Source organism: Papio anubis, chromosome 9, assembly GCF_008728515.1.
Source record: "Papio anubis isolate 15944 chromosome 9, Panubis1.0, whole genome shotgun sequence".
Taxonomy (NCBI): domain Eukaryota; kingdom Metazoa; phylum Chordata; class Mammalia; order Primates; family Cercopithecidae; genus Papio; species Papio anubis.
In genome coordinates this window covers 29,965,188-29,974,545 of record NC_044984.1, presented here as the reverse complement: position 1 = coordinate 29,974,545, position 9,358 = coordinate 29,965,188, and the positions used below count along the sequence as shown (strand labels likewise).

At 41.5% G+C, this 9,358-nt stretch overlaps 1 pseudogene; it reads right to left on the bottom strand.

The window, feature by feature from the left end:
- Positions 1–7,855: 7,855 nt before the first annotated feature.
- On the bottom strand, positions 7,856–8,625 carry LOC101009796 (annotated as a pseudogene).
- Between the last annotated feature and the right edge of the window lie 733 nt (positions 8,626–9,358).

Genomic DNA, 9,358 nt, shown 5'->3' with positions numbered 1-9,358 from the left:
ACTTGGGGAAGCATTCCAGAATAATTCCTCTTTCTTCCAACACACACACGTACAAAATAACATGCTACATGGGTTCCAAGAGAGCATGAAGCATGTCTGTTTAGTCACCACTACAGCTCCCAGAGGGGTTGATTAGGATATATTAATAGCAGGGTCACAATAAATATTTATATTGATCACTTGCTTACAACTTGGTATTTTCAGAAATCATGTTCATAGAAGAGTTGAATTTATCCCAACTGTCTTGATGAATTTTATTCAAGAATGTTAAAAAATACTTTGAAGAGGGCCGGGCGCGGTGGCTCAAGCCTGTAATCCCAGCACTTTGGGAGGCCGAGACGGGCGGATCACGAGGTCAGGAGATCGAGACCATCCTGGCTAACACGGTGAAACCCCGTCTCTACTAAAAAATACAAAAAACTAGCCGGGCGAGGTGGCGGGCGCCTGTAGTCCCAGCTACTCGGGAGGCTGAGGCAGGAGAATGGCGTAAACCCGGGAGGCGGAGCTTGCAGTGAGCTGAGGTCCGGCCACTGCACTCCAGCCTGGGTGATAGAGCGAGACTCCGTCTCAAAAAAAAAAAAAAAAAAATACTTTGAAGAAATTTTAAGTACACCGAAAAGTTCAAAGAATAATAGTATAACTTTCAACTAGAACCACAAATGCAAAATTTTACCATATGTGCTTTATCTAATTTCTTTTGCTGAATCATTTGAAAGTAAATTGTAGCATCATGATACTTCACCCCTGAATACACGTTCATCTAGGAATAAGAATATTCTCCTCCCTAGCCATAATGTCATTGCTGTATCTGAGCTGGTTAATAATAACTCAATATCCAATATGATAGATCCGTATGGAATAAATTGTCCCCATCGTCCCAAAGTGTCTTTTAAAACATTTTCTCCTCATCTAGGGTCTAGTCAAGGTTCAGGCATACTTTTGGTTATATCTTTCCTCTTTTAATCTAGAATAGTCCTCTGCTTTTTTCCCCCCATGGCAATGAACATTTTGAAGTGTCCAAGCCAATTGTCTTGTATAATGTCCCCTATCCTGGATTTTTCTGGCTATGTTTCATTATTATTATTATTATTAATATTTTATTTTGAGATAGAATATCCCTCTTTTCCCAGGCTGGAGTGCAGTGGCATGATCATAGCTTACTGTAACCTTGAACTCCTGGGCTCAAGCATTTCTCCTACTTTAGCCTCCTGAGTAGCTGGGAGTACAGGCCTGTGCCACCATGCCTGGCTAACTTCTTTTTTGGTAGGGATGGGGTCTCACTGTGTTGTCCAGACTTGGTTGTTTTCTTAGTGGATTTGGATTTTACTTTTGGCAAGGATATAGCATAGATTGTGTGGTGCCTCTGTTACTGCATCATGTCAAGAAGCACACAATGTCAAGTAGTCCCACTGTTGGTGATGCTAAGATTAATCACTGAGTTAAGATCACCAGATCTTTTTCCATTTTAAAGTATATATCTTTTCTTTTGTAAATGAACAAAATAATCTGTGGGGTAATACTGTGAGACTTCTAAAACAACCTTTCATTGAGCACCTGTGTACAAGGCCCTACTAAGTGTTCTAAGTAGTCCCTTGATGCTTGAGAAATCATGTGGCTAGAATCATCAAGTCCTTGTTGAGAGTCGTGGCATACTAAGATTGTGGGGCTTTTTTCTTGTCATTTAATTGCACGTGACTTTTATTTTCTATTCAGAAGTAAGTATGTAGTGGATAGGGGTTAAGGGTTGTATTTGGCACATGACCTTATTAGTTAATATCACCAGGGCACAGATGAATAAACAATGGAATTAGAGTCAGGAGACTTGAATTTAAATCCTGGTTTTGCTACTTACTGGCTTTATGATCTTTGATAATTTTTCTCTGAGCTCATTTCCTTTGTAAGTGAAGGAAATAATACCAAACACAGCTGTAGTAAGAGTAAAATGAGGATCATAGAGGGCCTGGCCTATAATAGGTGCACAGTGATAAGCACCTAATGATAAGCTTGTTCCCTCATTTGTTCTTTAATCTTTAGCAACGAAGTCTAATTGGATATGCTAAGAATGAAAACTTTTTTGATCTGTAGTTATGATGAACACAGGAAAGGTCTTAAACAATTCACATCAGCAACACCCCCCTGCCCCCATAAAAAAGCTCAAAGCTTTCTTAGGTTTCAGTGCTTAAAGAAGAATATGTATTCACTACAAGATTATTATGCTTTGGCAGCACATGAATCCCAGGATTGGGAAATTGTATAGAGGGCATGAAACGATGCCAGATATAATTAAGCTGCACAAAAAGTATGTTGAAATCCAGAGGGTGGCCAAGATAGGCTCTCAGGATGATTTTTTGAAGGAATGATTTATATTAGATTCAGGTAGTACATGTGTAGGTTTGTTACTTGGGTATATTGCATGATGCTGAGGTTTGGGGTGTGAATGATCCTGTCACTCAGATAGTAAGCACAGTACCTAACAGTTTTTCAACCCTTGTCAACTTCCCCCTTCCAGTAGTCCCCAGTGTCTGTTGTTGCCATCTTTTTATGTCCTTGAGTACCCAAGGTTTAGCTTCCACTTATAAGTGAGTACATGTGGTATTTGGTTTTCTGTTCCTGCATTAATTTGTTTCAGGTAATGGCCTACTCAGGATGATTTCTGAAGAATAAAATTTGGCTGTGCTGTAACAGCACTGTGGAACTAATTCATAAAATATGCTGAAATAGTACAACACACCTCTTAGCCTCAAGGCCCAAAGCTCCAAGCATAGTTAGTTTAACCCAGGCTGGTTGCCTGCTTTGGTCAGTCTAGACTCCTTGAACAACTCCAAGGGAGCAAGCACCATTCAAGTTATAGGTTACAGAGATGGTGCTCCTTTCACCCAGTTATGCTAGTGCTAAAGACAGTGCCATTTGAGTGCACAGTTCCAAGGGTGCTTGTGGCTCTAGCAGCTTAAGGCTGCTTCTTTAGCTCTTTATCAGGCAATATCAGGCAGATTTTCTTCTTTTTTTTTTTTTTCTAATAGAGCTGGGGTCTCGCTATATTGGCCAGGCTGACCTCAAACTCCTGGCCTCAGGCAGTCCTCCTGTCTTGGCCTCCCAAAGTGCAGAGATTACAGATGTGAGCCATCACTTGTGATCCAGGCAGATTTTCTTTATAACTTTTTTTTTTGTAGTTCTTTTCCAAGTAAGCCAGTGATGAGAGATGCAGTAAGCATTATCTTTATGACTGTATCTAGAGCATCCTTGGGATGCCAGTTTCAATTGCTAAAACGAAAAAAGTCTGTCATAATGCAGTTACATTTTTTTTGAGACAGAGTCTCGTCCAGGCTGGAGTGCAATGGCACGATCTTGGCTCACTGCAACCTCTGCCTCCCGGGTTCAAGCCATTCTCCTGCCTCAGCCTCCTATATAGCTGGGATTACAGGCGTGTGCTACCATGCCCGGCTAATTTTTGTATTTGACGGGGTTGCACCATGTTGGTCAGGGTGGTCTGGAACTCCTGACCTCGTGATCTGCCTACCTCGGCCTCCCAAAGTGGTGGAATTACAGGTGTGAGCCACTGCGCCCAGGCAATGCAGTTAATTATAAATTTCATTTTCTTCTGAAGAGCTAAAACTATTTGATATATGATTCCCAGTATACTATGAATTATTGAGGAGGCTGCCAGGAAGAACTAGCTAAGCCCTATGCTGCTACCGTGACCAGCAGCTTTTCCACCCTGGCCATGCAGCTTCCCTTATCACGTATTGCCATATGAATGTCCACTAGGTGGTGCTAGTCACACGTCATACTCAGTGTTGTAGGCACATCCAGTGTAACACAGTTTTTACAGATGCAGAAATTTACCTAATGGTTACCCAGTGCGTTAAAACTAGAGTTATTTCATTGCTTCATCCACAGTCAGCTAAACAATTATTTCACCTCAACTGTAAACCTGAGAAACACGTTTTAAAAGTTTGGAGAACCTAATTTCTATTTCCCTTTGACCAAGATAATTTTAATCTTTAATAACAGTTAAGAGCCAACCCATACCTTTTCTGCAATTCATTTTAGATTATCACAAAGGAGGAAGAAAGTATACTTGTATCCACCGTCTTCCTTCCCCAAATGCCATTTTCCTAGAAGACTGCCGTTGCAGATAAAGACATGCAATGTGATTTACAACCCTTGGATATCACAGACATGGTGGCCACAGTTCTAAACTTTTAGGACAGCTTGGATTTCTGTCCAGTGTATTTTTGGAGATTGAATTGATGTCATACAATTGAGGCCAGAAGCTACCAAGCCTTTCCTAGAGCCTCCAGTCAATCTGGTTGTAGATGCAGCGTGTTGCCACTGTCTTTAAAGCTGTGATTTCTAAAGTTTTATGCAAGACTGGCCCATTGAAGTGTACAAAGTAGCCGGGTGCGGTGGCTCACGCCTGTAATCCCAGCACTTTGGGAGGCCGAGACGGGCGGATCACGAGGTCAGGAGATCGAGACCATCCTGGCTAACACGGTGAAACCCCGTCTCTACTAAAATACAGAAAAAAAAAAAAAAAACTATCCGGGCGTGGTGGCGGGCTCCTGTAGTCCCAGCTACTTGGGAGGCTGAGGCAGGAGAATGGCGTAAACCCGGGAGGCGGAGCTTGCAGTGAGCCGAGATCGCACCACTGCACTCCAGCCTGGGTGACAGAGCGAGACTCCGTCTCAAAAAAAAAAAAGTGTACAAAGTAAAAATTAGAACTCCTATTTCTGTTGATTTTTCCTCATTTTCTCTCCTGTCCTCATTTTCTCTCCTGTCCTCTTTGTATATGTTTTATAATTTACATAATGTTAGCAGAGTGCTACCTGTGCACAGTTCATAACAAGGAAGCATGCTGGGGCACATATACTTTTTTTTTTTTTTAATAAGGTTTGGAGAGAGTTGTATACTTCTCTGTGCATTACATTTCAATAAGAAGTTTAGTTTGCTCTTTTCTTTTTTGAGATGGAGCCTGGCTTTGTCACAATGCAGTGGCGCGATCTCAGCTCACTACTACCTCTTCCTCCTGGGTTCAAGAAATTCCCCTGCCTCAGCCTCCCAAGCTGGGACTACAGGTGCGCGCCATCACACCCGGCTAATTTTTGTACTTTTAGTAGAGATGGGATTCCACCATGTTGGCCAGGGTGGTCTCAAACTCCTGACCTCAAGTGATCCACCCGCCTCGGCCTCCCAAAATGTTGGGATTACAGGTGTGAGCCACCGCAACTGGCCAGAAGTTTACTTTTTCAAGTACCTGAAGATCACTAATAATTTTAGAGTGATGGAGAGTTGGAAATGGGGGCGATTATTTTCAAGTCCAAGAGATCATACTGGTTGGTGAAATATTACAGAAAATGGGCTATGGACCCTTCCTGGATTTGAGGGAGAAGAAGAAATAATAGTTGCCAGAACTGTTTTCTGTTACACGCTTATCAAATGTTTGTTTCCTCTCCCACAGTGTAATGTTTCCTACCCCCTGCCTTTATCGCATACAGTGGTGTGTTTTTCAGAATGGGATATCCTCCCTCGGGAGTAAAGTTATTGAGCGTGCCTTGTCATTGGTGGAAAGGAAAAACAAAAACAAAAACTGGGCAGTTACCTGGGAGCGTCTGGTTTCTTCCTTTGCCTTCCATTCAGCTGGGTAACTACAATTCTCAGCCTCAAATTATTTTCTCTTAATCATGTTGAAAATCCATGGAATCTAGTAAGAATGACCAAACTGGTCTGTTCATTAAGGATGGGTCTCCACATTTGCCAGTTTTACTATTGAGGGCACTGAAATGGGCCATGACAGATAAAGTTACTCGCCAGGCTTTTTAAAGAAGGTTGAAAATGGATGGTAGAAAGTCAGCAGTTAAATTTAGATTCAGCAGTTGTAAAAATGAAGCTCCATAACTGCCCTCACATGACAGATAATAAAGAATACAAGAAATACTAGGAAAAGGTTCATCTGGAACAGAATCAAGTCACGATATTGTGGGACAGATTATCAGTGGATGGAGAGGCTAAGAAAACTTACTTTAGGGAAAACAAATGTGATTCCATAACTTAGCAGTAAAATAATAGATGTTGCAGAGTACTAGAAGTTTACTTATTTATTCAACCATCTATTTAACAAATATTGAGATCTTATTCCACATCAGATGCTGAACTCGGTGCTAGGAATATTATGGTGGACGACACAGTATTCTTGCACTCAAATGCCTTCTAGTCCTGGAAAGCAGTAAGAAATGCTAAGACAGGGAGAAGTACAGAGTACTGTGTTAGTGTGTGGAAAAGGTTCCTAAACCTGTCCCACTTGTTTAGGAGAAGGTATCAATTTACCATTTATTGAGCATTTTGTGCCAGACACTGTGCTAGGCACTCTATTTTAAAAACTAGGCTCAGAAAAGACGCTTAGAAAGGCTAACTGGAAAGAAACTTTTTTTTTTTTTTTTTTTTTTGAGACGGAGTCCCGCTCTTTCGCCCAGGCTGGAGTGCAGTGGCACGATCTCCACTCACTGCAAGCTCCGCCTCCCAGGTTCACGCCGTTCTCCTCCCTCAGCCTCCCGAGTAGCTGGGACTACAGGCGCCCACCACCACGCCCGGCTAATTTTTTGTATTTTTAGTAGAGACGGGGTTTCACCGTGTTAGCCAGGATGGTCTGGATCTCCTGACCTCGTGATCCGCCCGCCTCAGCCTCCCAAAGTGCTGGAACCACAGGCACGAGCCACCGCGCCCGGCCGAATGTAACATAATTTTTTCAAAGGCATTTGAGTAGTTTCAATTAACATTGTAGTACTGGTGTTCTGTTAAATAGAGATGCATTTCTGTGGGGTAGAGTTCTAGGAGTGGATTGTTACATCATAGGGTATAAACATGTTCAGTTTTAGGAGACATTGGCAAATTATTTTCTGAAGTGTTCAGACCCTTTTATATTCCACCAGCAGTGTGTGAGAGTTCTACTTGTTCCATACCCTTGCCAGCTCTTCATATTTTGCATCTTCTCATTTTAACCATTCTGATAACATTTTAGGCCGGGCCCAGTGGCTCACACCCGTAATCCCAGCACTTTGGGAGGCCAAGACAGGAGGATTGCTTCAGTCCAGGAGTTTGAGACCAGCCTTGGCAACATAGCAAGACTACGTCTGTATTATTTAAAATAAAATAATATAAATTTTAGTTTTAATCCACATATCCCTGATGACTGATCAGTTGAACACCTTTTCATACTTTTATAGACTGTTAGTATACCCTCTTGTGAAATATCTGCTAGTCTTTTGTCTTTCATTGAACTTTTTTCTTATTGATTTGTAAGTTGTTTTTTTTTTTTGGTCTATTTAATATCTTTAATAATTATATCATTTCTAAAGCTTTTCACAAAAGGACATTATAGTTCTTCAATTTATTGCAAACATATCTGTTTTTTAAAAAGTCAACCCTAATACTGAAGCTATAATACACATTTTAAATTATCAGCACTATACCATAAAGCACAATGAAGATCATGTTATTTAAATAAAAAGATAATATTTCACTGGGCCATAAATCCAACATATTTCTTTTCTCTCCATATCTACATCCGGTCATGATATTTTGCAGGTGGATTTCTAAACAGATGTGAATTTTAAAATATTAGGAAAGCCATATTTCACTCAGGAATACTATTATTTACATTCCACATAGGTTGTTTGACAGCCGATACTAGTTTGGCAAGCTTCAGATGGCAAAATGCTAAGTTGTGAGTTCAGTATGGCCCGGCCAGTTGCTTCTCCTTGCCCTTGAGATCCCAGCAGCATGTACTGTTAAGAGACCACCTTGTTGCTGCCACTTCTCTTCTCATAGTTGAATCCACTATGGGAAAATATTCATCTCCTTAAGATGCATGTCTTAGCAAGAAACCTCCCACGAATCAACTGGATATCATGATGTTCTGTTTGATAAATTCTGTGACTTCTTCAATTATATTGTTGATTTTAGGTGTTGCTTTATTTGCATATTTCTTTTATTTTTTTTTTGAGACAGAGTCTTGCTCTATCACCAGGCTGGAGTGCAGTGGTGCGATCTCGGCTCACTGAAACTTCTGCCTACCAGGTTCAAGCGATTCTCCTGCCTCAGCCTCCCGAGTAGCTGGGATTACAGGCATGTGACACCACATCCAGCTAAATTTTGTATTTTTCGTAGAGATGGGGTTTCACCATGTTGGCCAGGATGGTTTCGAGCTCTTGATCTTGTGATCTGCCCACCTCAGTCTCCCAAAGTGCTGGGATTACAGGTGGGAGCCACCACGCTTGGCCTATTTGCACGTTTCTTAACCTGTTGTGTTGCTTTGTTTACATCTTTCTCAACTCTCTTCCAGTTGATCTGCACATAGCCACTATGACTAGCAATCTGAAGGGAAGAAAACCGCTTCCTACTGCAGTTGCTGTGTTTTCCAACTTTCTGGAACACAGATCCTGCACACCAGCCAGGAACACCAACCGTTACAATCTGGGTAGCTACTAAGTATTTTTCTACTACAGGTCCCCAACTGGGACCAAACACTCGATTCCACCACTGGTGTCTTCTTACATACTCCGTGGCCTATAACACTTTGCAAGAGTTGTCACTCTCATATTCTTGGGGAGGGGGAATTCAGGTCACCATGATCAGAGTTTTTAATGTATTCTGGATATGAATTCTTTGAGGGATACATTTATTGCAGATATCTTCTTCTACCCATAGGTTGCCTATTAGAACTCTTAGTGATATCATTTGAAAAGATGTTCTCAATTTTTTTTTTTTTTTTTTTGAGATAGGGTCTCGCTGTCACCCAGGCTGGAGCGCAGTGGTGCAAGCATGGCTCACTGCAGCTTCAACCTCCTGGGCTCAAGTGGTTCTCCCACCTCAGCCTCCTGAGTAGCTGGGACTACAGGCGTGTGCCACCACAGCGCTAATTTTTTTATTTTTTGTAGAGACGGGGTCTCCCAATGTTATGTAGGCTGACTGCAAACTCCAGGACTCAAGCGATCCTCCCACCTTGTTCTTCCAAAGTGCTGGGATTACAGGCATGAGCCACCATGTCCAGCCCCTGATACTCTTAATTTTAGTATAGGCTAATCCTTCACCTTTTCCTTTTATGGCGAATGTTTTTATCCTGTTAAGAAATCTTTGCTACAAGATATACTGTTAAATGGACTTTATATGCAAGGAAAAGGAGGGTTGCCATTGATAGGAAGTACAGGAAGAGGTAGTATGGTGTGGAATGGTCTCTTTCCAATCAGAAGTCAGAAAAGCAGTATTGCTTGAGATTTATACAATATGAAGTAAAACTGCAAAGTGTGCTCTCCACAGAAAATACTACCAACTTATTGTATTTTGACAATAAGGGTCAATATTG